Source organism: Callorhinus ursinus, unplaced genomic scaffold (genome assembly GCF_003265705.2).
Source record: "Callorhinus ursinus isolate GAN/ISIS: 27379988/994484 unplaced genomic scaffold, GSC_fseal_2.0 scaffold19, whole genome shotgun sequence".
NCBI lineage: Eukaryota > Metazoa > Chordata > Mammalia > Carnivora > Otariidae > Callorhinus > Callorhinus ursinus.
Window position 1 is genome coordinate 13841243 of NW_027397081.1, and position 27965 is coordinate 13869207.

The 27965-nt window shown below is 42.4% G+C and overlaps 1 protein-coding gene across 2 annotated transcripts in view; it reads left to right on the plus strand.

Moving 5' to 3' along the window:
- Window positions 1-21819: 21819 nt before the first annotated feature.
- Window positions 21820-27965, plus strand: part of PAFAH1B2 (platelet activating factor acetylhydrolase 1b catalytic subunit 2) — a 28354-nt gene continuing 22208 nt past the window's right edge. For both annotated transcript variants that reach the window (XM_025893535.2, XM_073903791.1), the window contains exon 1: window positions 21820-21975. The gene's annotated coding sequence lies outside the window, so the exon portion shown is untranslated. The remainder of the gene's footprint in view (window positions 21976-27965) is intronic.

The window sequence follows — 27965 nt, forward strand, 5'->3', positions numbered from 1 at the left end:
ACAACCCTGAGATCGTGACCCAAGCCTAAATCAAGAGTCAGACACTCAACTGACTGAGCCACCCAGGCACCCCAGTTTTTTTATGGATTTTATTTATCCAACCACTGATCTTTTTACTGTTTCCATAGTTATGCCTTTTCCAAACGTCATGTGGTTGGAATCATACAGTACATAGTAGTTTTTTTTAGATTGTCTTTTTTCACTTAGCAATATGCATTTAAAGTTTTTTCATGTCTTTTCATGGCTTGATAGCTCATTTCTTTTCAGTGCTGAATAATATTCCATTGTTTGGATATATGACAGTTTATTTATCCACTCACCTACTGAAGGACATCTTGGTCGCTTCCAAGTTTTGGCAATTATGAGTAAAACTGCTATAAACATCCCATGCGCAGGTTTTCATGTGGACATGTTTTCAACTCTTTGGGCAAATACCAGGGAGCATGATTGCTGATTGCTGTAACATATGTTAAGAGTATATTTCATTTGAGTTTAAGAGTTTGTTTCATTTTTTTTTATTTTTTTTATTGTTATGTTAATCACCATATAAGAGTTTGTTTCATTTTGTAAGAACCCGCCACACTGTCTTCCAAAGTCACTGTATAGTTTTGCATTTCTACCAGCAATGAATGAGAGTTCCTATTGCTGTACATCCTTGTCAACATTTGGTGTTGTCTGTTTTCTGGATTTTGACCATTCTAATAGTTGTGTAGTGGTATCTCGTAACTTTATATATTTATTTAATTTTTATTATTTTTAAAAAGATTTTATTTATTTGAGAGAGCAGGAGCGGGGGCGGGGGGAGGAGCAAGCGGAGAGGGAGAAGTAGGCTCAATTCCAGGATCATGACCTGAGCCGAAGGCAGACACTTAACTGACTGAGCCACCCAGGCGCTCCAGTATCTCATTATTTTAATTTGCAATTTCCTAATGACATATGATGTGGAGCATGTTTTCATATGCATATTTGCCATCTGTATATTTTCTTTGGTGTGGTGTCTGCCCATTTTTTAATTGGGTCGTTTGTCTTCATATTGCTGAGGGGGTTTGTTTTTGTCTTTAAAAAAAATAGATTATATTATGTATGTTTCTTTCTACCTTGTTTTTCTCACTTCCTATGTTGTGGAAATCCCTCCAAACCAACTGGTATAGATCTTATACGTTGCTTTTCATAGTAGTATATTTCATGGCATGAATGGTCCACAGTTTATTCAAACGTTTCCTGTGGATGGTTATTCCCCTCGCATCTGGCTTTTGCCGCTACCAAGACTGCTGCCACGCGTACCCTGGTGCTTATATCCTCACACCGTTGCTTTTATTTCTATTACGAAAGGAGGGCTCAGGAGGTGGGTAGGAGTACAAACCCTGGATTCAGACGGCCTAGATTTGAAACCCCATTCCTCACTTATTATCCGTGGTCTATAATCACCTGATCTCTCTGTGCCACGGGTTTCTCATTAGTCGCTATAAAAGAAGGATAATAATAGTCCTTACCTCATAGGGTCGTTGCAAGGATTAAATGAGATAATATGTTATTGTGATGGAACAGAGCCTGGCACAAAATATGTACTCAATAATTGTCACCCTTCATTATTTTTCTAAAAGATTTTATTTACTTATTTGAGAGAGAGAGAGAAAGCACAAGCAGGAGGAGCAGCAGAGGGAGAGGGAGAAGCAGGCTCCCTGCTGAGCAGGGCCCAACACTGGGCTCGATCCCAGGACCCTGAGATAATGACCCGAGCAGAAAGCTGCCACTTAACCAGGCGTCCCTGTCACCCTTTATTATTATGAGATAGATTCCCAACAGCGGGATTGCCTAGGTGAAGGGTACGTGCATTTTAAATTTTAACAGATGTTTCTAGATCGCTTTCCAAAAGGTCAACAAGATTCGTATTTCCATAAGATACGAATATCACGGTCAGGGGTAGGCATGGTTATTCTTTTTCATTCTTGCCCATTTGATAGGCATAAATGACAGCATTGTACTTGAATTCGCCTTTCTCCGACTGCTGAGAAGATGAGCATCTGTTCGTATGCTTTCTTGTCATTTGTGCTTGCTCTTCTGTGAATTGTCCATTCAAATCTTTTGTCCACTTTTCTCTGCGTCGTCTTTTTGTTACAAAATTTTAAAACCTCTTCACATGTTATGGTTCTTGGTTCTTGTATGTCCTTTGTATTGTGAAAATTTTCTCAACATATTAATAGTCTTTTGGCATTGTTTATGGAATCTTTTTACACAAAAGCATTTTTTAATACTGTTAACTCTGTTCTTGTATAATTCCTAAGTCTCCTGTCTTGATTTAAAGGTCGCCTAACATTGAGCTTATATATATAAGTGCCTCAGTTTTCTTCTATAATTTGTATTGTTGTTTACAATGAAGTTTTTAATCACTTAAAATGAATTTTTTGCATACAACGTGAGGTAATAAACCTTTTCTCTCGAGATGGATAGTCAATTGCTCTAGCACCACATATTAAATGAACCACCTTTCTCCCATAAATTCAAATCGCATTTTCAATACATAAAATTATCATATATATTTGAATCTATTTCTGGATTCTCTTTTCTATTCTCATATATTTTTATTACAGAGGCTTTATGATATAATATCTGTTAAGCCTGGTTTATCATTATTGCTCTTGTTCATAATTTTCTTGCCTATTCTTGAATATTTTTTCTCCCACATAAACATTGAGATAATCTTATCAAAATTTAAAACCCTGTTATGAAATGTTGCAAAGTTTATAACTATCAGTAACAAAGGATATGTATATATTCATATATACATGTACAATCTTCTGAAGGCCTACACACTAACACATGCTTTTTCATTGTACTACATGCAGTGCACATCCTTGTGTGTGTATTTTAATACACAGGGAATCTCATTTTTTCTAAAAGGCAGAAGAGGATATAGAATATATTTAAGTTGATATGGAAATATGACAAAATATTAATAATTGGTGAATCTGGGGTGTTCATTTGTTTGAATGATTCTTGCAAGTCTTCTGTAAGTTTAAGTTCTTCAAAATAAACAATTCGGGAGAGATGAAAATAATAAGTCATCTGGGAGTGTAGATGGGGGATAAGGCAAACTAAAAATAGCTGTAAGTTGATAATTATTTAAGCTGAGTGATGGGAATAGAAGAGTCCACTATATTATTCTTTCTGTTTTGTGTATTATTAAAATATAGAAGAAGTTAAAATTTTTTTACAAATTGAAGTGGGATTTTAAGTGGAATTCCATTTAATTTTTGTCATCAGTTGGTGACATCTTGTTTTGAGTCTTCTCATTCAAGAATATGGTAGATCTTTCCCTTTATTCCAATTTAGTTGTATGTCCTTTGGTGAGAATTCTCTTGGGCCTCAGGTTCAGTCATCCTTTGTTCCCACAAATATTTGCTGAGGCTCTTACTAGGGCAGGCACTGTTCTAGAGACTCGGGATACGTCAGTGAACAAAACAAAAATCCCTGCCTTTATGAAGCTTAATACTAGTGAGGGGACTCAAACAATAAACCATAAAAATGATTTTTAAAATTAGCTATAAAATATGTTAGAAGGGGACAAATATGATGGATAAAACGTAAGAGCACAACAGGATAAAGGATTCAGGGGTGCGGGGAGTGGGTGGTCAGCAGGCCTTTACCGAGGAGGTGGCATTGAGTAAAGACTTGAAAAGTGGAGGGAGTTAGCCCAACAGACACTGGAAGAAAAACATTGAGGAAGAAGGAAAATGTTTGTATGCTGAAGAGAATTATCTGATGACGACCAAAAAATGATGCTTTTTGGAAAAAGAAGGGACAATTGCTGGAGTGGTGTCCTTCATTACATGACAGGGATGGGATCTAGGGCACAGTGGATGGGTTGGCTTAAAGCAGGAGCACAGAGAGTTTACCCCTGATCATAGGAAGTTGGGTAAATGTGGTTTTGGGAGCCTATGAAAGTCTTCGTCTGTTCACTTCGACTTTCTCAGGAAAGTAGGAGCCCCAGTCATGATCTGGGTGGACGCTAAGATGTTTCGAGGAGAAAGAAGCTATGCAATTCTCATCCAGAAGAATGGATGAGTGAACCAACTGTATCATGTACCATATATATACTGTACCATGATTGCTGGGCCGCATAAGGGAACACTTGAAATTCATGGTCTGGATTGTAAAGTGGGATCAGCCAGCATGGCTTTGTGTTTGCTCCAATCGCCCTCAGCTGTTCAGAACATGTATCCAGGGTTGTGGTCATACCGGAAAAATATGATGAATCAAGAAAAGGGTAAGAGAGTTAGAGTACATACAGAGGAAGTGATATGATGATTAATCATGGAATTTACACTAGGTAAAGGAGGGAAGAGAAGACATCAAGGGAGGGGGTATGGTGAAAAGGTATGAGGAGGGGCGCCTGGGTGGCTCAGATGGTTAAGCATCTGCCTTCGGCTCAGGTCATGATCCCAGGGTCTTGGGATCGAGTCCCGCATCGGGCTCCCTGCTCAGCGGGGAGCCTGCTTCTCCCTCTGCTTCTCTCTCTCTCTCTCCCTCTCTCTCTGTCTCTCATGAATAAATAAATAAAATCTTTAAAAAAAAAAGGTATGAGGAGGACAGGAGGGTTGAAGAATTGTGGGTGTCAGGGTACTGACAAGAATATGGTGGTCAGAAAAGAGTGACAGGTGGTTGGAGAGTGAAACGCGTGGTCCCGGTGAAAGGTTGTGGATATTGATAAAATAAGATGGGAAACAGGGCGGAGAACAATAGGAACGGAGGAGAGGAGGTCAAGGGACTGAGAGTCAGGGTGTTAGAAAAACCATGTACATGTCTACTGAGATTACCAAGAATTAAGATATGACTAACTCTGGAGAGTAAGCCAGGAGCTAAGTTAGTAAATAAATGAGGGAGTGTACTAGGGTGGGGAGAATGTTAGTAGATGACCCGAGCTATGAGGGTAATGGGTGTTATCTGATAGCATGAGATTTTGATCTTGGGGCTATCAAGGAGGAAAGACTGGGGATGATCAGAAAGTGGCAGGACACCTGCCCCATGTCCAGACCCAGAGGTATGACAGTCATGGGAGCAAATACAGCCACCACTTGAAATGGCTTTTAGGGCAAGAAGATGGAGGGACTGTTCAAGAAATATTTGAGAATATAGGTGATTTTGCTGATAATGGATCATGAATTTTAGAGTTAAGAGTGGTAGGGTTTTAGGAATCCCGAAGAGTGAGAGAAGGGACACAGTAGGGGATGTGCCAACCTTTATGGGGATTAGGATGCAGGATATGAGGTGTCAGGGAAGAACCTCAACCTCTTAGAGGAAGGCAGGAAGTAACAAAACTCCAAAGATGATAACTAGGCAAGGAAGGGGGTGGTTTGCACAGTTCCTTGGTGGCTAAAAGCTGACAGGGAAACTTAATGGATCAGAGCAAGACAGTTTCTTACTTACAGCACAGCAAACAGCAGGAGTATTAGCCTAATGGTGCCGATTCCCTTTGTCCGTAGGTCCCCCAGGATGACATAACAGGCCCAGATGGAGGCTATAGGTGCAGGTGCTTATGCCATGACTGAGAATTGCAGGGCCAAGGATTCAGCATATTTGTATGCTGAGCCAGTCCCCCTCCCTTGGGGGCTGGGAGGGTACAGTCGAACAAACAGACAGTAGTCATACCCCCTTTACCTTGACCTACTTAGTTGCTCAAGTGACCACTGAAACTGCCCAGCAGGGCGCCCAGTTGGCTCAGTCGTTAAGCGTCTGCCTTCGGCTCAGGTCATGATCCCAGGGTCCTGGGATCGAGCCCCGCATCGGGCTCCCTGCTCGGCGGGAAGCCTGCTTCTCCCTCTCCCACACCCCCTGCTTGTGTTCCTTCTCTCGCTGTGTGTCTCTCTCTGACAAATAAATAAATAAAATCTTAAAAAAAAGAAAAAAGAAAAGAAACTGCCCAGCATCAGGGAATAATAAGTCTTGCAGTTTGGTTCCCTCTGCAGGGACATTCAGGGCCCATAGTAGACTGCCTCTTCCAACAGGAGGGATTACATGGGCTTTTTGAGACATAAACAGAGGTAAAGGACATCATGAGATCGGTTCTAATGGATTCAAGACAGACATTCAAGTCAACTGAATGTCACCGAGGGAGTGGTGGATATCTGGGCATCACTTTTTCACCCTTGTTAATGGAGGCAAGGGAGTCTATGGATATTGAGTTCTCAGTCCCACTTCATGTCTCTTCTTGTCTTCTGATGATGTAGGCAGAAGGCCTGAGGGAGAGGAAAGGTCATGGTCAGGTTCTCAAGTATTCAGGTTCACTCTTGACCCTGTTAGGGGAGGGGCAAATTTATGCCAGATGCAGACTCCACTTTGACACCTGTTGAAGAAGTTGAGCTGTCTCAGGAAACCAGGGGTTAGTCTGGGGATAGGGACTCCCTCTTTGACACCTGATGGGATAGAAGACCAGGGAGATGTGTGGTCTTAGTTGGGTTCATGGGCCAGTGCAGGGGCCTCTCTACACTCTTGATAATGGGGTAAAAGAACTCAAGGAGACATTGTCTTAATTCCTATACACAGTTCACTCTGATTCCTGTTAGGGAAGGGCAAACCCGTTTCTTCTGTCTTTCCTTTTTCTTTTTCACTGTGATAAAGTATATATAACATAAAATGTACAGTTTTAACCATTTTTAAGTGTATGGTTCTGTGGCATTAAGTACATTTCACATTGTTGTACAACCATCGCCACCATCCATCTCCAGAACTTTCTCATCTCCCTCAGCTGAAATTCTGTACCCACTGGACACAAACTCCTCATTCCACCCCCTACCCAGTGGCTGGCAACCACTGTTCTAATTTCTGTCTCTGTGAATTTGACTACTCCAGGTACCTCATGTTAGTGGGATCATACAATATTTGTCCTTTTGTGACTAGCTTATTTCACTTAGCATGATGTCCTCAAGGTTTATCTATGCTATAGCCTGTGACAGAATCTCCTTCCTTTTAAGGCTGAATAATATTCCATTGTATGTATATGCCACATTTTATTTATCCACTCATCCGTCAAGGAACGCATGGGTAGTTTTTGACCTTTTCAGTTAAAAATTCTGTGGACGCCAGATGGCCCCTCTTCCCCCTTGATGGGGGGGAGATAGAAAGTCCATACAATTTGATCATAATCATAACTCATAATCCTTGGTACATATGTACCTACTAATTTTGGTCCATGTATGGTCTTATCTATTATTTATTTGTTTGTTATTTACATAATGACCTTACTGCCTAACTTAAAAAGTGGAACTTTGCCAATAATTTACACCTATTTGCTTCTTCCTTGTCCTCTTCTCTTGCTCACTTTCATTTTACTTTTTCTCACACTGTACATGCATGAAAAAATATATCCATCATGACACTATCTATTTGTCAAAAGCAATAGGACTTTATAACACAAACAGTGCATCTTAATGTATGCAAACTTAAAAAAATCAACTAGAAGGACACAAGGTCCTAGAATGGAATATAGGTTGTGACAAGAGAATCTAACTGTATTATAGATTGCATAATTTCACAGAAGGGAATGGGGAAAGAGAGGTGTTGACTTAAGAAACTTTGAGGACTCTACACCATACGACGAAAGACGAAAGAAACTACATGTATGCTTTGCCCTCTAGCTGGTAAAGTTGTTTACCTTAGAGTGATGGGTTAACAATTCTTTTTTTTTTTTTAAGATTTTATTTATTTATTTGAGAGAGAGAGAGAGAAAGAGAATGAGAGAGGGAGAAAGCACATGAGATGGAGGGAGGGTCAGAGGGAGAAACAGACTCCCTGCCGAGCAGGGAGCCGGATGCCGGACTCGATCCAGGGACTCCAGGATCATGACCTGAGCCGAAGGCAGTCGCTTAACCAACTGAGCCACCCAGGCACCCAGGTGTTGACTTAAGAAACTTTGAGGACTCTACACCATAAGACGAAAGACAAAAGGAACTATATGTATGCTTTGCCCTCTAGTTGGTAAAGTTGTTTACCTTAGAGTGATGGGTTAACAATTCTAAAACTACCATACAAGTATACTGGGAATGAACAAAGAAATATGTGGATGGCAGATGGTGGGAGCCAGGTTTCTCATTGTTGGAGTGAGAGGTTATGGAGAAGAAAGGGGAACAAACTAGAATGAACCATATGGCACTGGGTTATAGTGGGAGATATCAGAGTGAACTCATGTTTAGCTCAATAGATACCAATAGCTACATGGAGAAATAATGATCCTCCTTGGGTATACACATTAGTACAGGCATGTTTATGTCCTAGCTCTGTCCTTTGAGAGGCCTACAGGAAGGGACACTCAGTAGCAGCAATGAGGACGCACAACGTACTTGATTGTCTTATATAGTCTCTTCCCTTCGTGATATTATGTTTCAGGTATCATAAAATTCACATTTTTCCATGAAAAAAATGTTCTCTTGTTTTGTTCTCGGTCTTCGGTATTAGAGGCTTTTCTCAGATATCTGATAATTTTGGCTGTCCACTCTGCTCTTGGTAAAGAGTGGGGGGCTAAAGAGCTGTTGAAATTTCTGAGCACATATGTGGGGCCTGTTGACTTTGAGCTTCACAGAAAGGGTGATCTGCGTTGGTCACTTGCCAGGATTCCCCAGAGAAATCTCTGTCAGTTGCCTGCCTTGACAGTAAAGGGAGCCAAGTGGGAGAAAGGGTTAGAAGGTCTGTGCATTTAGCATTCAGTATATGAACAGTCACTCAATCCTCCTGTTTCACTGTGCCTGTCATCCTCTATGAGATACCACTTCACATCTATTAGAATAATTATCAAAAGAAAGAAGAGAGGGAGGGAAGATGGAAGGAAGGAAGGAAGGAAGGAAAGAAAGAAGGAAGGGATGAAGGAAGGAAAGAAAAGGAAGGGATGAAGGAAGGAAAGAAAGAAGGAGGGAAGGGAGGAAAGGAGGGAGGGAGGATCAGAGCTGAAATTCAAATCCAGGTCTCCTCACTCTCAATGATATAGTCTGTCTATTATAATTGATAAGTTAAACTTTATCAGCTAAATAACACCTTAGATAAAATATTTTAGCAAGCAGCTATCCAACGTGACACCTTGCTGAGAATCAGGTCCTTACCTACATAACATAATAGCCTTTCCATAAAGAAAGAGATCCCCAGCAGGGATCACTCCTAGCAAAGCAGAGCGGGGGGGGGGGCTGTTACCCGTTTTCATTCATTCTAGCTGGGGAAGCAGGGAAAGCTTTACAGAGGAAGGGCTATTAGAACCGAGCAAAGCTTTAAGGAGAAATAAGATTTCTTTGGCTAAAGGATGGGGGGAAAGGACAGTCAAGGTAGAAGACAGCCAGAGCAAAGGCATGGGAAAATGAGCGGTGGGGTCTACCTGAGACATGGCTGGTCTATGAAGTGGCTGGAACAGATGGAGTGTGAACTGGGGGGATTTGGGGGGTGGGAGACGATGGTGGAGAGGCAGTTTGAGACCTAAAAAGGAGCAGAGAACAAAAGCCACAATAAGGAAACTGAACTTTAAGAGGAAAAGAGAGCAAGTCACTGCAGTGTAGACTTAGAGCTCAGGAGCCCCAAGAGTTTACAGTAGAGGGAAAGGACAATGATCATGGGCTGAATACCTGGCACCAGGGCATTTATTTAGGGGCTTAGGGAAGGGAAGAGAGAAAGATGGGAAGGAAGGAGAAAGATCTTTCCTGGCCTATACTTAACCAGGGACATTATAAGGAGCGGCCAGAGGCAGGTGTTAAATAATTATAGAGTTCAGTGAACTGTAAGAAGTATAGCTCGGATGTGGAATCAAGAGACCTTAGTGAAAAAAAAACTGGTGTTGGGGGGTATTATAGAGGCTGGGGGGCAGTGTTAGGGAAGCCCACTCTTCAACAATAAAAGCCAAGACAAAAGTCTTTGAGGTCCCCAAAACCATCACAGAGGCAGTCAAACTCATCACCAAGCACTGCTTCCATACAAACTATGACATTCACCTTTGTCACTTTCTCATCCATGTTAGTTTCTTTATCTCTTGTCAGCTCTCTTTTGGTGGTTTTGCTGTAAAATCTGCACATTGGAAAGGTCTTGGGGCTTGTCTTGGGAAGCGACTGGGAAGGGAAGTTGGGCTGACTATGTCCACCTTCAGAGTCAGGGGAGAGGAATAAATCCGATGAGAGTGTGACCAGTGGTGGGTCAAGTTCCACACGCAAAAGCACATTTTTAAAAAGATTTATTTATTTATTTTAGAGAGAAAGAGAGTGAGAGCGGCAGGCAGAGGCAGAGGAAAAGAGAGACTCTCAAGCAGACTCCCTGCTGAGTGTGGAGCCTGACACAGGGCTCAGTCCAACCACCCTGAGATCCTGACCTGAGCCATAATCAAGAGTTGGTCTTTTAACCAACTGAGCCACCCAGGTGCCCACTAAAACACATTTTAGAAAGGATTTGCTTCGGGTTGATGCAGGGAGGTGTAGATTTCAACAAAACACGAACAACCTCAAATCGCCACCAGCCTGGTCTGAGCCATCATCATCTCTTACCTGGGCCACTGCAGTAAGTCCCTGACTGGTCTCTCTCTGCTCCCACTCTGGCTCTCCCTGTGCTGTCAACTCTCAGCCCAGAAGTCTGAGGAATCCTTTTAAAATTAAAGTAGGTTCGTACGTCTCAAAACCCTACAATGATTCCCCATTGTCCTCAGGATGTCACTCAAGGTCCTGCCCCTGGTCTACAAGGGCCTTCACATTCTAGCTCCGTCACTTCTCCTCCTTGTTTCCAGCCATGCCTCCCATACTCACTCCACCCTAGCCACTCCGGCCTCCTTGCTGCTCCTCAGGTGTGCAGGCCTGCACCCTCCTCAGGACCTTGTCCGTTGATATTCCCTCTGCCTGGAATGTTCTTCCACCAGAGATCTACACAGATAACCCACTCCCTTCAAGTCTTTCCTTAGTGTTGTCTTCTCAAATGACATTTTCCCTGAGCAAATGGAGTTCATACTACCTCCACCAGCCCACCACTCCCAGCCCTGCCTACCACTTTACAGGTCTCTTGTATTTCTGTAGTACGCATCTCTGAACACACTATGTCCTTGACTTCGTTTTGATTATGATGATGTTTAACATTTATTACCTCTCCCCACTAGAATGTAAGCTTTGAAAGAGCGGGGATCCTTGTAGCCCAAGGCCCTAGAGAGTGACTGGCACATGGAAGCATTCACTAAGCCTTTGTGAAAGAATGGAGTGGATGAAAAGGTATGGATTCTTGGCTTTGTGCTCACCTAGCAGATCTGAGGAGTGGCAGACAAAGCTCTGACCTTGGTCCCTGAGCTGTTTTGTTCTTTTGGTTGAAGAAGTACAAAGTATGCTTACTAAAGAGCTATCGGCTGGGACACCTGGGTGGCTCAGTCGGTTAAGTGTCTGCCTTCGGCTCATTTCATGATCCCAGGGTCCTGGGATCGAGCCCCACATGGGGCTCCTTGCTCAGTGGGGAGCCTACTTCTCCCTCTGCCACTGCCCCCCCCCCCCCCCCATGCGCCCCCCCCCCCTGAAAAAAAAAAATTTAAAAAAAAAAAAAAAAAGAGCTATTGGTGACCGGAGCTAGCCAATAATGTAATGTACTGCCTGAGAAGAAGTAAGTTCCCTGTCAAGTGGTCACTTAAATCAGAATTTGAGTAAATTCTGTACGTAAGCAGTGCTATAAATAGGTTTCTATGTGACTTCTAACCAAAGATTCTCTCCAACTCTAAAGTTCCCTGATTAACAAGTCAGGAAACGACAGATGTTGGTGAGGATGTGGAGAAAGGGGAACCCTCCTACACTGTTGGTGGGAATGCAAGCTGGTGCAGCCACTCTGGAAAACAGTATGGAGGTTCCTCAAAAAGTTGAAAATAGAGCTACCCTATGATCCAGCAATTACACTACTGGGTATTTACCCCAAAGATACAAATGTAGGGATCTGAAGGGTGACGTGCACCCCGATATTTATAGCAGCAATGTCCACAATAGCCAAACTATGGAAAGACCCTAGATGTCCATCAACAGATGAATGGATAAAGAAGTGGTATACACACACACACACACACACACACACACACAGGAATATTATATAGCCATCAAAAATGAAATCTTGCCATTTGTAACAACGTGGATGGAACTAGAGGGTATTACACTAAGCGAAGTAAGTTAATCAGAGGAAGACAATTATCATATGATCTCATTGATATGTGGAATTTGAGAAACAAGGCAGATCATAGGGGAAGGGAGGGAAAAATGGAACAAGATGAAACCAGAGAGGGTGACAAACCATAAGAGACTCTTAATCTCAGGAAACAAACTGAGGGTTGCTAGAGTGGGAGAAGGGAGGGATGGGGTGGCTGGGTGATGGACACTGGGGAGGGTATGTGCTATGGTGAGCGCTGTGAATTGTGTAAGACTGATGAATCACAGAACTGTATCCCTGAAACAAATAATACATTACATGCTAATAATAATAAAAAATAAAGTTCCCAGATAATGGCTCTGTTACTGCTTCTACTTAAGCACCACCAGAGCCTTCCCATTGCCTACCTAAGTAACCCACTTTCCTTGTTTCAAGCCTCTGCTGAGGTTAATCCCACTTTTTTTTTCAGTACTTTTTTTTTTTTGAGAGAGAGACACAGGGAGAGAGGGAACACAAGCAGGGGGAGTGGGAGAGGGAGAAGCAGGCTTCCTGCTGAGCAGGGAGCCCGATGCGGGGCTCGATCCCAGGATCCTGGGATCATGACCTGAGCCAAAGGCAGATGCTTAACGATTGAGCCACCCAGGCACCCCTTTTTTCAGTATTTTTGAAAAGCTATTTCTCATCCCACACAGAGGCTGTGCCTATTCTGCTTCCGTAGTTTGAAGTTTAAATAACCCATGTTTGGAACTCAGAACTGGCTCTGGATTCCAGGCCCACCACTTGTGGTGTGGCTTTTGGCGATTGACCTGACTTCTTTGAGCTTTAGTGTTTATCAGCCAATGAAGAAAATGGTGATGAGGCCATGTGTTTTGAGGACTAACATAATGTGGAAGAGCCCAGGACTGTGTCTACTCCTCAATCCTGTCACCGTTCTTCTGTATGGCTCTTTCCCTTCTCTCAGGGCTATACTAGGGAGTGCCTGCGTGCTTTTGAATTGTTTTACCTGTTTCATTTTGTCTTCGCTGCTAGATTGTTAGACAGTTGTGGGCTCTGCAGGCAGGGGCTAAAAGTTCAAAGTCTCTCACCTGTAGGGCTTGCCTGTCAAATAAAAGAGCTGGACCAAATAATCCTTTTAGTTACAAATACTATTGTTTCAATATGCCTTTTGTATCCCTGGGGCAGCTAACACAGTCTGACTGCATTTTGGTGTTTAACAACTATTTGTTAACTGAATACTTAAAAGCTTTTCATTAGTATTTTATAAAGATCAGCTATGATCATGTATATGAAAGTATTTTTAGGGGCGCCTAAGGCTCAGTCGGTAGACGGTGCGACTCTTGATCTCAGGGTTGTGGGTTCAAACCCCATGTTGGGAGTGGAGATTACTTAAAAATAAAATCTTTTTTAAAAAAACCTATTTTTAAAATTTGAAGTTGTCATTACATCTCTCTCTATATATCCATACATATATATGCATATATAATATATATTACTACAGTATTTATGTTATTGTGCTAGTAATAGCAGTACTGGTACAAGGAGTAGTAGTAATAAGACCATCCATGATTTGAGGCAATTCTAATTTATTCAGTAGTGCAAGGGTGAGACTGGTCTCATGTGACCTCGGGCCCAACTTATGCTTGTCCAAGGTGATCCCTCTGATATCAGAGAGGTCTCCTGTCTTTGGGAAATTATTACTTATTAGTTTTACAAGGCTTGTGTACAGAACTCATGCTCTAGGTTAGACAATGTGAATAAAGTAAAGCTGATTTGGCCATGATCCCAATCTGGCCAGGGCGTCAGCTAATATGAGGTCATTGCCAAAATATTTTAGTCTTGAGAGATCTTGAGAAAGGGAGATTTTGCTCCTGCTGCTTCTTGTGCTTCAGGCCTTTAATTGTAGTGCACCCTCTACTTCTTCCCTTTATGCTTTCTGCTTCACACCTGGCAAGTCCTATTCATTCTTTAAGATTCAGTTCAGGTGTGGAATGCTCCCCTCCCCCCACACCTTACCATCACATAACTGAAGGTCTATTTGTACTAGTCCTTTTGCACAGAACATCATGTTCAGCCATCAAGAAAATACAAGGGCACACTGAAAGGCAAAAAAACACAGTTTGAAGAGATAGAGCAAGCATCAGTCCAGACATTGCATGGTGGAATTATCAGACCGGGAATTTAAAACAACTATTCTTAATATGCTAAGGGCTCAAATGGATAAAATAAACAGTGTGCAAGAATAGATAGGTAAGGGCTCCTGGGTGGCTCAGTCGTTAAGCGTCTGCCTTCAGCTCAGGTCATGATCCCAGGGTCCTGGGATCGAGTCCCGCATCGGGCTCCCTGCTTGGCGGGAAGCCTGCTTCTCCCTCTCCCACTCCCCCTGCTTGTGTTCCCTCTCTCACCGTCTCTCTCTCTCTCTGTTGAAAAATAAATAAAATCTTTAAAAAAAAAAAAAAGAATAGATAGGTAATGTAAGCGGAGAGATGGAAATCCTAAGAAAGAATCAAAAAGAAATACTAAAGTTCAAAAACACTTTAACAAAACTGAAGACCGCTTTTGATGGCCTTTTTAGTAGACTGGACACAGCCCAGGAAAGAATCTCTGAGCTTGGGGCAGTTAAGCATCTGCCTTTGGCTCAGATAATGATCTCAGGGTCCTGGGATCAAGCTCCACATCAGGCTCCCTGCTCAGCGGGGAGCTTGTTCTCCCAGTCCCTCTGCCTGCCACTCCCCCTGCTTGTGCTCTCTCTCTGTCAAATAAATAAATAAAATCTAAAAAAAAAAAAAAAAGAAAAAAGAACTTAGATCTTTAAATAAATAAAAATAAAAACTTAAAAAAAATAGTCTTTTAAAAAAAGATTCAGGGGCGCCTGGGTGGCTCAGTCGTTGAGCGTCTGCCTTCAGCTCAGGTCGTGATCCCAGGGTCCTAGGATCGAGCCCCGCATCGGGCTCCTTGCTCCGCGGGAAGCCTGCTTCTCCCTCTCCCACTCCCCCTGCTTGTGTTCCCTCTCTCGCTGTGTCTTTCTCTGTCAAATAAATAAATAAAATCTTTAAAAAAAAATAAATAAAAAATAAAAAAAATTTAAAAAAGATTCAGTTCAGGGATCATTTCCCCCTGAAGCCTTTTCTGACCACCACACCTCCGGGGCGGGCTTTTCATGTCTCAGAATATTCAATGCTCTCCTCTACCATTGCACACTATACGAGAGTCGTTTGTCTTTATATCTGTATCTATGACTACACTGTGTTCCTTAAGGGGAAGATGTTACAGGGCGCCTGGGTGGCTCAGTCAGTTAAGCGGCTGCCTTCGGCTCAGGTCATGATCTGGGGGTCCTGGGATCAAGCCCCGCATCGGGCTCCCTGCTCCACGGGAAGCCTGCTTCTCCCTCTTCCCCACTTGTGTTCCCTCTCTCGCTGTGTCTCCCTCTGTCAAATAAATAAATAAAATCTTTAAAAAAAAAAAAGTGGAGGAGGATGTTACCCTGCTCATCTTTTCTCCCCATGGATTAGCAGTGTGCCTGGCACAGAGTAAGGATTCAGTAAGTATCTACTGAAGTGAAGAGAAACGTAATGTCTATGACTTGGACATTGCCTTTAAGAAAATGCAGCTTTTACAGCATATGAGAAGGTGCAGGAAACTGTCTGCCAGAATGAAGATGAACTCTGCCCGTTTAACTCCTGAGTTTCAGTTTCCTACTGCATTGCCAGACTTCTGGCATTCCTGTTGCTGAGTCCTATTCCTGACTTTAATTCCAGCCTCTGCCCACTCAGCTTTTATGGTCTTCTTTCCTGAGGCCTGAAAATAGACCTTGACTTTATACATCCACCAGTTACCAAAAAATATTCATTATGTCAGGCACTTCCTGGCACTGGGGTTATGAGAGAGAAATGAGACAGGGCTCCTGCCTAGAACGCATATTGAATTAGGGAAGGAGGCTTGTAAACAAAGGGTTCAAAGAGGGAGATGCACACTACAGTAGAAACATCCATGTTCTCTTGGCTTCAGAATTCAGGGTTTTATCTTGAGAGAGAGCCTGAAAACCCATAATATAAGGATTTGTAATTTTAATACGGTGGAAATTTGAATGAAAGTCTCTTCAAGGTTGGTGGGCAATGAAAACAAAGCATTTAGACAGAAAGCAAGGCCCAGATGCCTAGATAGGGTGTGAATTTCAGCCTGGCATTTGGGTTCTTTACTCCTCCTCAAGCATATTGTTACAGTCACAACAGAGATCAAGTGATTGCTTTAAAATTTCAAGAAAATTTCATCAGAAAATTATATGCTATTATACGGTTCTCAGAAATAAGAGTTCTCAAAGACCAAAATTTTCTCATAAATGTCAAGGATATATTATATATACTTAACGATAAATTTATCAAATATGTAAACCTACAAAATATTGCTGAGAGAAATTTAAGAAGATCTAAAATAATGGCACAGTAAACAGTAATCATCAATCAGGGGCACCTGGCTGGCTCAGTCAGTTAAGCATCCGACTCTTGGTTTTGGCTCATGATCTCAGGGTCATGGGATCGAACCCCATGTCAAGCCCTGAGTTTGAGCCCCCAGTCAGGCTCCAGGCTCAGTAGGGAGTCTGCTTCAGAGTCTCTCTCTCCCCTCTGCCTCTCCCCCACCACCCCCGTGCACACACTGGCACACACTCGCTCTCAAATAAATAAGTCTTTAAAAATAAAATAAAATCTTTTTAAATTACTTTAAAAGATTTTATTTATTTGAGAGAGAGAGAGAGAACAAGCAGGGGGAGGGGCAGAGAGAGCGGGAGAAGCAGGCTCCCCACTGTGCAGGGAGCCCTACTTGGGACTCAAGCCCAGGACCATGGGATCATGACCTGAGCCGAAGGCAGACGCTTAACCGACTGAGCCACCCAGACGCCCCTAAAATAAAATCTTTAAAAAAAACTTCATCAATCAGAAGACTCAACGTTGTCAAGGAGTCAATTCTCCCCAAACTGGTGTATAGATTCAATACATCTCCATCAGAATTTCAAAAGGCCTCTAGAATTTGATGAGCTCATTCTAAAATTTATATGGATACGCAGAAGCCCTTGAACACTCAAAACAATTTTGAAAAAGAAGACAGCTGGAGGACTTAACACTATCTGATCTCAAAAGTCACTACATAGTTACACTAATTAAAACAGTTTAGCATTGGTGTAAAGGTAGATATAGAGATGGATGGAAAAGAATATACAGTCTGAAATTGACCCACACTTATATAGTCAATTGTCTTTCAACAAAGGGGCCAAGATAATTCAGTGGAGAAAGGAAAATTTTTCAACAAACAGGGCCAGAACAATCCCACATCCATATGCAAAACAGTTTTGTCCTTCACACCACACACAAAAATCACCTTTAAAAGGATTACTATCTGAAATGTAAAAGCTAAAGTTATAAAAACTTTTAGAACAGAAAAAATTCATTGTAACAATAGGCAAAGATTTCTTAAATAGGACACAAAAGCACAAACCATAAATTTAAAAAAATGATAAATTATATTTTGTCAAAGTTAAAAATTTTGTTCTTTGAAAGATACCGTTAAGAAAATGAAAACTCGGGGCCCTGGGTGGCTCAGTCGTTAAGTACCTGTCTTCCGCTCAGGTCATGATCCCAGGCTCCTGGGATCGAGCCCCACATCAGGCTCCCTGCTTGGCGGGAGACTGCTTCTCCCTCTCCTACTCCCCCTGCTTGTGTTCCTGCTCTTACTATCTCTCTCTCTCTCTGTCAAATAAATAAAATCTTAAAAAAAAAAAAAGACAACCCAATTTTTTTAATGAGCAAAAGAGTTGAACAAGCACTTGGCAAAAGAAAATATGTAAATGGCTAAAAAGAATATGAAAAGATGTTTAATATTAATAATCAGGGAAATGCAAATTAAAATCAGTGAGATATCACTACCTACACATTAGAATGGTTAACATTAAAAAGATTGACAATATCATGTGTTGTCAAGGATTCAGAGCAACTGGAACTCTCACATACTGCTTTGGGGAGTATAAAATGATAAACCACTTTGAAAAGCAGTTGGGCAGTTAGAAATACAGTAAAAAATATACAGTATTGGGACCCCTGGGTGGCTCAGTTTATTATAATGGAAAACATGCACTTGCAATATAAGTAGCAATTCTGTGCCTAGATGTTTATGAGAAAAAAGTGAAAACAAATACCTTCACGAAGACTTCTATATGAACTTTCATCTTAGTCTTATTCATAACTGGCAAAACTAGAAACAAACCAAATATTCCTAACAGTTGACTGGATAAGCAAATTGTAGAATCGCCATACAACAGAATACTATTCAGCAATAAAAAGGAATACATACAACATGGATGAATCTCAAAAATATGTTAAACAGAAGAAGCCAGAAACAAAAGAGTACCTACTGTATGATACCATTTCTATGAAACTGTAGAAAAGGCAAAAAACTAAAATGGCAGAAAACAAATCAATGTTTGGTCATGTCAAAATGACTCAGGCAACTTGAATAGGGTCCCGTCCCACCTCCTAAACATAGGACAATATGGTTATCAATAAGCTTTAATAATTGCAATGGAATAACACACATCAAATGTGTTTCAATTTCAATTCATGAGTTTGTAGTGATACGAAAACATAAACACACACGTTGTTTACAAAAATAAGACTATGACAAATTAACAGTTGTCAATGGTGGAAACAAAAATGCTGTTACAAAACTGTTTTTCTAATATTTTTAAAATATTTTAAAATTTTTTAAAAAATATTTTATTTTTTAAATATTTTATTTATTTGTCAGAGAGAAAGAGAGCACACAAACGGGGGGGGGGCAGTAGGCAGAAGGAGAAGCCGACTCCCCACTGAGCAGGGAGCCCCACAGGACATGGTACTCAATCCCAGGACCCCGGGATCATGACCTGAGCTGAAGGCAGACATTTAACCAACTGAGCCACCTAGGGGTCCCAATACTGTATATTTTTTACTGTATTTCTAACATTTGGCCTGACCCCAGAGATTTTAAAATTAAGAAATATTTATTCAATGTATGGTTATTGAGGCAAATGAAAATGTGTTTATTCGTGAGGATGTAAGCGAACTTGTTTTCTTCGGTCAAAACATTTTTTAATGTTGTTTTAACAATATGCAACACTTTGGGCGCCTGGGTGGCTCAGATGGTTAAGCGTCTGCCTTCAGCTCGGGTCATGATCCCAGGTCCTGGGATCAAGTCCCACTTCAGGCTCCCTGCTCCTTGGGAGCCTGCTTCTCCCTCTGCCTCTCTGTCTCTGTCTCTCATGAATAAATAAATAAAATCTTAAAAAAAAAAAAAGAAATGGGCTGTATTTGACATAAAAAAAAACAATATGCAACACTTTGAAACTCTTTTCATAAACCATCTGATCTTGGGTTCTACCCACAGAAATTCCCTGAATTCACACCACGTGTCCATTCGCAGGCTACATAGCTTTCCCTCCTTCTTTTCACATCTGAAATGCCAGGTCCTCTGAAACCTCCCAGTTTCATTACTGTAAGTAATGAAATGCCAAGCAGTCTCCTAAATTCCAGGCCACTTGGGTAGTATTTTGACACTTCTCATTCTCAAAGCCCTAGGTTGACACTAGATCCCTTTTACTCTTGCCCATTTGAGGACCCCAATCAGCCCAGAGACATTTTGTCAGGATTTATATATTTTCTCCCTTTAGGGTGGCGTTTAATCAATAGGGAAACCAGACTATAAAGAATCTGGATGGATTCATAAAACCCATCATCGTTAATGGAAAAACAACTTGAAGCACAAGCTCTCTGGATAGTTTTCCATCAATTTGTGTCATAGTCAGAAAAGTTGTTTTTACCTATCACCAACTGGGACTGTATGGAAAAACACAGACTCTGAATGGGACCCCGGGGCAGGGGACTTGTGTGTGGGAAGGTGAGGAATAGTGAGATAGGATGTGGATGTCGTCAGAATTCTGTTCCTGAATGTAACTGGGAGGAGGGTAGAAATTCAGATCTAGAAAGGACCTTGGCAACCATCTAGTCCATTCTTTTTATCTTACAGACTAAGAAACAAAGGCTTGAAAAGGTAAAATAGCAGTAGCCCGCAGACAAGACCCCAGGACACCCTGAAGCCTAGTTCAGGGTCCTTTCCACTGTACCAACTGCTTATTTTTGAAGATGATCTATTTAGAAAGCTAAAACACACAAATTCAGGAAAGAAGCTCTTGATAGATTTCAGGGTTCGAGGACATTGAGGTTTTGCCAAAACAATAAAAACTGCCCGAGCCATAAAGTTATTTAGATACTTGCAGAAGCTAGTTTAACTAGGTTTAGTATTTCCTAGGGGTACACCTCCCTTGTTTATGTTTCTTAATTAAAAAGTTGAAAACAAAAAAGTAGGGAGAGAGGCCATGGGTTCCACACAGGCACAAAATCAGCCCTTGATCATTCATTCCTCATGCAGCAATATTTAATGTCTACTGTGATCGAGGCACCCTGCCAGGTGCTGGGAATCCAAAGAACACAGTCCCTGCTCCCTCAGAGCTTACTCTATAGCAGTGAAGACAGAGTATTAAAGTAGTAATTACATTAAAGTGTGCTGAGTGTTACAATTGGGGAAATGCCAGATTCTGTGGATTTATCCCCTGAGAATAATTCAAGCTGTTTCTCTTCTGTTATCAACATATTTCTGGGCTGCCTCTTGAGTTCCCCAAACATGAATTCTTTTCAACATAACACTTAAAACAACAAACATTTACTGAGCTCGTACTGGTGTGCCATACAGTGCAAGAAAATTCCAAGGTAAATTAGCAATGTAAAAATCATTCCATACAAGGACGAAATTATTTTGGATTATACATGCCTGGTAAATGTAGTATCACTTGACAGCACAGGTAAGCGGAAAACCAATTTGATATATTTTGATTTTTATAGTATTCTTAACAGGTGTTCTTAGCAAAATTACCGCCGGCCCCCTTGCCCCCCATCATTTCAGAGCGCTGGAAAGCTCTACTTACTACCTGGCATAGGTCTGAATGAAGTCTGTTCAGCCTTAAAGGGCCAGCTCAGGGGTGTGCTCTACCAAACGTCTCGCTGCCATAGGCCTGCGCACATCTTTCGCTCTCCCTCTCTACTCTTACAGGTCCCGCATTTATATAGCATTTAGCATGTATTCTTTTTAGTGTTGACTTTGTATATGTGTGTCTTCCCCTAAACTGGATGGATTGTTAAGGGCTGACTCGCCAGCCCCCTGTGGTATCACCTTAAGAGGCGGTCCCCCCACACCCGTACATTCATCACAGAAACCAATTCCACTCATAATGTAGCAGACTGTCTCATTAACCTTGGGGCCCTATTTCCCTCCCAGTACAGCAATCTGGTTTATTCCACGGGGTGGAGAAAGAAGCCAGGTTGGTCGGGTGGGAGAGGAATGGCGTCAGTGTGAGGTCACGCCACATTGTCCCGAATGCCATCTCCACTCCGCGGCGACATTAACGCAGGATTGAGGGATGCAGCCGAAGGAAAGACAGTTTGCACCTCATGCAGACTACGTGCAAAAAGAGGGCAGGACAGAGAACAATGCGGGGAACCTCGCGGGGCGTGGCAGAGCACCCGGGAGCCAGCAGTGAGTGCCCGCAGATAAGGAAAGCGAGGAGCGAGGAGCCACGCGGAGGCCGCGCAGGATGAGGCGGGACTTCCGGAAGCCATTTGGTTGAGTGGCAGGGGAACCGGAAGTGGGGGCGCTGCCGCTGGTGCTGGGGCCCGAGGAGGGACGCGCCGGAGCGGGGCCGCCGGGACTGAGCGAGCGACAGACGCGCCACCCGCCGACGCCGCAGCCGCTTGGGGCCCGCACGGACCCTCTGCCTGAGTGAGTGCAGCCAGGGTCGCGGGGAACCGGAGGCTTAGAGGTGGGGGTCGGAAGGGCCTGCGATTTGTTATTGTGAGAGGCCCGCGACCTCCCCTCCCCCACTGGCCGGGCCCCTCCCCCCGCGCCACCTTCCCGCCCCCCTCCCGCCGACCCTCTGGGGGCCTCGCGCGCGCGCCTTCTCCGCGGTCCAGCGCTGCTTCCCCAGCTGCCCGTGCTGTCCCCGGCACTCCCCGGACCGCTCGCCGCCCCCCTTGGAGCCTCCCGCCGGCACCCCACCCCCAAACCTGCCGACTCGGCTCCGCCGCTGGCCGCCGTCTCCACCCGCCCTTCCCGGGGGAGGGGTGCAGGGGGACTACGGTGGCGGGGCGGCCGCTCCTCCCCGGCCCACCCCCTGGAGCAGGCCTCTCGGCACCCCAGCTCGCGGTGGCCGGCGGTTCGCCGCCGCCAGCCCCGTTTGTAGCAACTCTTCTGTCTCCGGTCTCGGCTGTTGCCTCTTCCCTCCATCCCCTTTCCCCCTGTCGGAGAGGCCTTTAACCTGGGCCCAGACCCGTTACTCGGTGGCTTGTTGACCGAGCACTTTTTCCTCCCCCTTTTGTTCAACTCTTTAGAAACTTCTCCGTTTTCCCTAATGTATTCAAAAACCCGCAGACTGTCAGGGCTCCGAGGGGATTATTTCTTAGAGGGCCATGTAGCCCAGCACCTCATTTTAGAGATGAGGCCCAGCAAGGTTGGTGATTTGCCCAAGGTCAACCAGCTGCTTAAAAAGGCCGGTGGACAGATTTTCTCTGGTGCTTTTCACTTGGTCCATCCATGTCCATTTACAGGAGCGAGACCTTCTGGCCTGCAGGTTTGCGATATACCCGTTGCATGGTGACTCACTGTTCTGCTTCCCATAGCTCTCAAGCCAGCGTTGCTTTCCATGATTTACGCACAGACCTTAAGAAAAGCAAGCACTTCAATCTCTGGCCTCTTTTTTAGAGTGTGTCTGCAGAGAAAGGGAAGATCATCTGCACCCACTCTAGGATCTCATTTTGTACAGTTTTAAATTGGGGCGAGGGGGATAGAGATATGGAGAAAGAAGGAAAAAATACAGAGTATTGTCTCTCCTGAGCATTTGAATACAGCTTTGCTTTGGATAAGCCTTGTGTCTTTAGATTTTCTCCTGGGCACATTGTTCTGATATAAAGGTTGCCTCCTTGTGGGGGAGCAGGGGAGGAGTAGGAAATCATTGTGGTTTAATTTGTTGGCTTGGGCGGGCATTTGATAATAAATTATGGATGTGCTGGAACCCTGGGACCCACCCGCCAGCCCACTGAGGCACGGTCTTCTGGATGAGGCTTTTCTTCCCTTTCAGAGTAATGCTGCCAAATCCCTCTGAAGCAAAATGAAGAGTCTTAGGTCAGAGTGGACACATTCTAAATCTTTTAATTCTTGGTGCAACTTTTCTCCTCCCTCTGTTTCCTGGTTAAACTAAAGATCCAGCTGAGCTTGAGAATTTATATTTCTTTGTTGTTGGAACTGGTTTCTGATTAAACATGCTACACCACATACTGGTATAAGTATCTGGAAATTCCGGTGTTCACTCTCATAGTCCAAGTTAAGGTAGAAAGAAGATAGAAAATGCAGGAAAATTGGGAAATGCTGTGCAAGTTGCTTACTCCTCATTTTTCCAAAGAATTTGCATTTTAATGGACAATCAGAGATTCCCTGGAGTAGTCCCTCCTGGTAAATTAATGAAACTTTTGTTCTTCACACCTTTATCTCCGTTCTCCTTGGTTTTTTCTAACTGAACCTGCTGTTTGTGATCAGAAGTTAGTGACTTAAAATAATCCCCCCCCAAAGGGATTATTATGAATCCGGAAGGTGAAATGGGAGTCAGAATCCACCTCCCTATTGGTACTTTTTTTATCATGTTACTGATTACAGCTTCACTTCTGAATACTGCTCTGTACGGTATTGCTCTGAGGCAGGAAACCCAAAAGCATTCAGGTTTTTGTGTCCTATCACAGGCTGTACTCTGGGGTAGCTCCTGATTCATTCTTCATTTCTCTTACAAAGAATTCAACAGCTTATTTTATTTGACTCCCAAATTATTTGAATCTTCTAAATGCATAGATCCCTAGATTGTACATTTCTAGCTTTGTTCTTAGGAGATTGCATGGGTTTGTGGCTCAGTTTTTCTTTACCTGCTCTTTAAGGATGTTATCAATCCATAGCCATCAGTAAAACTGAAAGCTGCTTTGTATTGTGAGAATTTGATTTAGCAAAACAATACAAAATCCAAGTGTCTGAAGGCACAAAGAAATTTTTGCTTAGATACTTTGCCCTTGTTGAGGAGGAAGGATGACCTTGTATTCATAGTTACAGAAAAAAAACACTAGCTAATTGGGAATATTTTGCAATCTTCTCTTAATTCTGCCTGCCTGGTAGCCTTAGATAAGTGACATCTTTTCCCTCGGTTTCTCTGTCCCTATTTCTTCATTTTGTCCATGAAGAAATTTAGTACCAAGATGAAAGTCATGGATATCATGATGCCATTAAATTGGTTAGTAATAATAAGGTATATAAGTGAATCAGATTAGTAAATGAGAATTTATCATGGCTTTTCTATATAGAGCCTAACATCCTTTGCTCAAGAATGATAGGCTTTAGAGGTATAGCAGCCTGAGTTCCAATTTCAGCTGTCCCCATCATGGAGCAGGTTCTTTAAATCTCCCTGAGCTTCAGTTTTATTTAAATAACAAAGCGCCTCGCACAGTGTCTTGTAAATAGTAAGTTCTTAATCTTAATTGTGATTATTATTTTACAACAGTTATTTACCTATTGGAGGAATTCTGAAAATCCATGTTAGTAAATTGAATCCTAGATCTAGAAAAATTTTGTAGCTTGAATAGACCATTGGTCTTGAAAGTAGAGTATGTGCACTCCCTGGGGATTGCAGAAGATGAACCATTGGAATACAGGAAACAATTTAGAACTTCTTACATTTTTTTATGTGAAAGGAAAAAGTAAACTTTACTAATATTTAATATATAGATTAACAGTAACTCATACATTTAATTTATAAGCAAATATACAGCAGGACACATTTCAAAAAGATTCTAGAACATTAAAGATGTTTGGGTGCCGCAAATCTGGACCAGTCTTTACTCATATGCTTTAGTTCACTTTATGCTTTCTTGTTAGGGATTCAGCTTGCCTCTTTTTGAATCTCCATTGGAGGAATCTACTGTGAGAGACAGGCCATGTCATTTTGTAGTCACACTTGTTAGAAATTTGTCTAAATGTGCATTCTATCCATTGGCCTTACCTTCCTATTCGGGGACATGCAAATTAAGGGTAATATCTCATCCTAGTAGTCATAAAATAGTTTGACAGTTACTTATGTCCTGTCTTCCTCTTCCCCAACCAGTTTTTCTACAGATTATAAACATACCTATTTCACTCAACTGTTTCTAATGTGACAGGCTTCCAGTTTTTACCAGCTTGGCTCCTTTCCTCTAGACACCCTCCAGTTTGTCAAAATTCTTTGAGCTTTTCAAGATCCGAATATGGAATCCCAAGAGCTGAAATGAAATTGAAGTGCCTGCATTTTGTCTTTTAAGTGGTGAGGGATATATTTGAAAACATGTTATTATGAAGGTACCTTACGTTCGCAGTTTGTCACCCTTGTTCTTTAAACAATCCCCAGGAACAGTAGTTTAGTTATATAATCATATAGTGAGAGTAGGACAGATTTTTCTTCTCTGTTTCAGTAGTGGTCTCTCAGTTAATTTTGTGTCAGTTAACTTTTACCTCAAAAATACGTAACATGTTAAGTGTCTCCCCAGGTAGGAAAACAAATGACAACAAACTAATGAAATAGTTGGGTTTTTAAAAAAAGGGGTGCCTGGGTGGCTCAGTGGGTTGAGCGTCCAGCTCTTGGTTTCAGCTCAGGTCATGATCTCAGGGTCCTGGGATCCAGCCCGAGTTGGGTTCCCTGCTCAGCCAGGAGTCTGCTTGAGGTTCTCTCCCCCTCGCCCCACTCTCTCTCTCTCTCTCAAATAAATAAGTATATCTCTAAAAAAAAAAAAAAAAAAGATTCTGGAGCACCTGGGTGGCTCAGTTGGTTAAGTGTCTGCCTTAGGCTCAGGTCATGATCCCAGAGTCCTGGGATCCCCACTTGGCAGAAAGCCTGCTTCTCCCTCTCCCTCTCCCTGTCACTCCCTCTGCTTGTACTCTTTCTCTTTGTCAAATAAATAAATAAAATCTTTTAAAAATAAAATTAAAAAATTTCTCTCCTCCTTTCCCTCTGACGCTCCCCCCTTTTAAAAAAAGGTAAAGAAAAAAATCTATTTAAAAATTTAGGAAACAGTCTTTTGAATTAGTGGAAAGTGAAGCTGTTTGTTGCTGTACTTCTTTACATTATATATGTAATTTTGAAATCCATAAGGTGGGAAAACCCCTTCTCTGTCTTAAGGCTAATATCTGTATGATCGGCAGGAAAGAAAGCTATTTTTAAAATTAAAACTACTGTTAAGCACCATGTCAGATTTAACCTGAATAGCCAGACTTCAATCTAGAATTGAATTTAGACCCAAAGAAACTTTTGTATAGAATGTAATGTTTTACTAGTTTAAAAACAAAAGCAGGGCCCCTGGGTGGCCCAGTCGGTTAAGGGTCCGACTCTTGGTTTCCGCTCAGGTCATGATCTCAGGGTCATGAGATCAAGCCCCAAGTGGGCTCTGAGCGCAGCGAGGACTCTGCTCAACTTTCTCCCTCTTCCTACATGTGTGTGCACTCTCTCTCTCTCAAATAAATCTTTTAAAAAAAAAAAACCTAAAATTAAATTTTTGGGTTTTTTTAAGATTTATTTATTTGAGAGAGAGAGATATAGTGAGAGAGCACCAGAGGGGAGGAGAGGGAGAAGCTCTAACCCAGGGCTCTATCCCAGGACCCGGGGATCATGACCTGAGCCAAAGGCAGACCCTTAACCAACTGAGCCACCCAGGTGCCCCCAAAACTAAAGGTTTCTATGTAATTGTTTGTCTTAATCTCTTTTAATCATTTTTTTCTTTTTCCTTTTTTAAAGATTTTATTTATTTATTTGACAGAGAGAGAGACAGTGAGAAAGGGAACACAAGCAGGGGGAGTGGGAGAGGGAGAAGCAGGCTTCCTGCCGAGCATGGAGCCCGATGCGGGGCTCGATCCCAGGACCCTGAGATCATGACCTGAACCGAAGGCAGACGCTTAACGACTGAGCCACCCAGGCGCCCCTTTTCTTTGTCCTTTATGAATCTTTTAATTTTCCCATACTTTTCTCAGGCAGTGAAGCCTCAACCAGATACCATAATTTGATTGGAGCTATACAGATTCATCTTGCAGTTCTTCCCAGTTCTTGTATTTTACATTGATGTTTTTAGCTCCAGGTAGTTTATGTTTTTTGGGTGAAATGGTTAGATAAAAGGCCTTGGGGCGCCTGGGTGGCTCAGTCGTTAAGTATCTGCCTTTGGCTCAGGTCATGATCCCAGGGTCCTGGGATCGAGCCCCGCATCGCATCAGGCTCCCTGCTCGGCGGGAAGCCTGCTTCTCCCTCTCCCACTCGCCCTGCTTGTGTCCCTCTCTCTCTGTGTGTCTCTCTCTCAAATAAATAAAATCTTTAAAAAAAAAAAAAAGATACAAGCCCTCTTTAGGGAGTCAGCATGAACTGCTTTGTGATTAGTGGACCAGATATGACATTACTGGGGTTAAGATTCACTTACTGCACAAAGTACCTAAATTATCTGATCCTCATTTTTTTCGTTTTGCAAGGATTAGAAGTGGTATGTATAAAAAACATGGCATATGTAGTCCTTCATAGATAACTATTATTTTCTGATAGTTGCAAATTTTAGTAATCTAAAATATATACAGATTGTCCCTGACTTAATGGTTCTACTTACGATATTTTGAATTTACAACGGTGTATGCCATATGCATTCAGTAGAAACCATACTTCCAGTTTCAAAGTT